Source organism: Macrobrachium rosenbergii, chromosome 8, assembly GCF_040412425.1.
Source record: "Macrobrachium rosenbergii isolate ZJJX-2024 chromosome 8, ASM4041242v1, whole genome shotgun sequence".
Taxonomy (NCBI): domain Eukaryota; kingdom Metazoa; phylum Arthropoda; class Malacostraca; order Decapoda; family Palaemonidae; genus Macrobrachium; species Macrobrachium rosenbergii.
Window position 1 is genome coordinate 2,221,634 of NC_089748.1, and position 2,096 is coordinate 2,223,729.

Below are 2,096 nucleotides of genomic sequence, written 5' to 3' on the forward strand. Positions count from 1 at the left end.
TTTTCTAAGTCCTTTTCGAAATTGTCGCTCTCTGCCAGTTCACAAACACAAGCGACATTTGCGCTCTCCCGTCAAGTTGCGTCTCTTCGCGCCAAATCGTAGCGCGGGAATGTGACAGCAGACGTTCGTCTGCTGCTCTCTCCTGCCACCTCTTTCCCGCCAAAACAGTCGACCCCACCACTGTCGCATTCGCGCCAAAACCCGTCTACAACTTTCAATCATTGGATACAAGGATTCATTTTTTAAATTAATATTTTAAGATTAATTCTAATGAAAAAATTTCTTTACCCAAGCAAGACTTTAAAATTTACGTATGCTTAATAGTACCGGATTCAACCGCTTCAGTGCGAGATGAAGGCGAAGGTTAATAAACGCTCGCGCTCAAGCTTAAGCCAACGCCAGTAACATTGTTACGTACGAGGGGAAGGGCGCTGCCCGCCAGGAGTGTGCCACCTAGTGAGCATTGAGAAGACTACAAGAATGTAGTCAATAAAATAATCTGATGAAATAACGGATTTCAAGATGATCACGTCTCTTGAATAAACTATTAGCTTATGAGTGAAACGACGAACATTCAATGTAAGCAGATTACTATGAGAAAAAAAACGCAACTTCCCGCCGAAAGTAACATAATCATGTTACGTAAGATGTGGAACGTCAGAATACTGTTGCCATCACAAGTTCATAAAATAATTTCTGGTACATTTCTTATCGACCAAGTAAATTGGACTTTCTGCTGGCAGGATTAATAGGAAAACATTCTAACTGTATCTTTCATACAGTACATTCGGTTTGTTGCACTGCTTTATTAGTGTAGAAACAGACGAAATCTAATGAATAAACAACATACACGAGTGCGGCAGGAAGACGCGCAATGAGCGTGGCGGTATTCTGGCGACCGACACAATGTGCACATGCTAAGCGGACGCACATTTTCCCCCGTACATGCTCTTAACTCAGGCTGTTAGGTTACTCATGTGTACCTGCGCTTTGAAAGTGTAATGTTATTGCTGCTACAAAAGCTTTTTCTTCGTCTCAAGTTCTCGATTTTTTTTTTAGGGGAAAATGCAATGCATTTACGTAATCAACCCCTCCTCAAACGCCTCAAAGCAAACTGACAGCTAAAAACAAAATTTGGAAGTCAAGCAACCAAGTAGAAAGGAGTGCAAGAGGAACATGCACACAGGAAATGCCTGGCACACTACAGGTGGTGTTCAATGATAATAGTAGACGCCGCACACTTGTACCATGTAAGGCGTAGCTTTTAATGACATTCTAGAAATGAATCTCAGTACTTTCCATAGAGCACAATGAAAGAACTCCCAATTAAAATAACTTTTAAACAGAACCAAATTTATCAATCCAATGAAAGTATTAAGTCAGCTCGTTTTAGCTATGCAATTTGCTTTATAACAATGTCATCACTAACATGGCCAAGGTCGTTGGCTTTATTTACTTTGTCCTGCCACTATTGCCAAAAAGGAAGATCAAGTATAATTCAATACACTTGTGCGTTCACAGTTAATTGAAATAACTCTTTAAACATAATTTATATATCAAGTTTCTTTTTGAATTTTGCTTGGCGGAGCTCTCTTGGTCAACCTTGACCTTCTCCAAGCCTAAAAGTTATTCTCAGAGTAACAAGAACAACTCAATATCAATTAAATAACACTTCAATATGAATTCAGAAAATCAGCAGAAGTCTATTTTTAATGTAATCTTTAGCAGAAACCTAATCACAACAGTAGCCTACGAAGGATAATTATCAACAGGGAGATAATTTTGTTCTGGATATGTTCGTCGGGTCAGCCTATATATTTGTCTTCACTTCACTGCAAGGCTTTCATAAAGGCACCTAAAAGTTGAACTCTGTGTTTTCAAAAGGGTCGGAACATCTGGTACCATAAACCGGCGGTTTCTTCCTTCGTGGATTTCCTGGAATTTCCTAAATGCGTCTGATAATTCCGACATGAAGCTCACAGGACACCTATTCATTCTCAGACTTAACTATGAAACGGTAGCCTACATGCCATGGGCCTCATTCTAAAACGGGTTTTCAAGAAAGTCATTAACAGAAAGCTGTTCCTAAAATAAAG

General features: G+C 39.6%; 1 protein-coding gene across 1 annotated transcript in view; it reads right to left on the reverse strand.

The window, feature by feature from the left end:
- LOC136840575 (myc proto-oncogene protein-like) overlaps positions 1 to 403 on the reverse strand; it is a 28,119-nt gene extending 27,716 nt beyond the window's left edge. Inside the window, exon 1 of the mRNA XM_067107193.1 lies at positions 1 to 403. This exon is cut by the window's left edge and continues 119 nt beyond it. The gene's annotated coding sequence lies outside the window, so the exon portion shown is untranslated.
- Between the last annotated feature and the right edge of the window lie 1,693 nt (positions 404 to 2,096).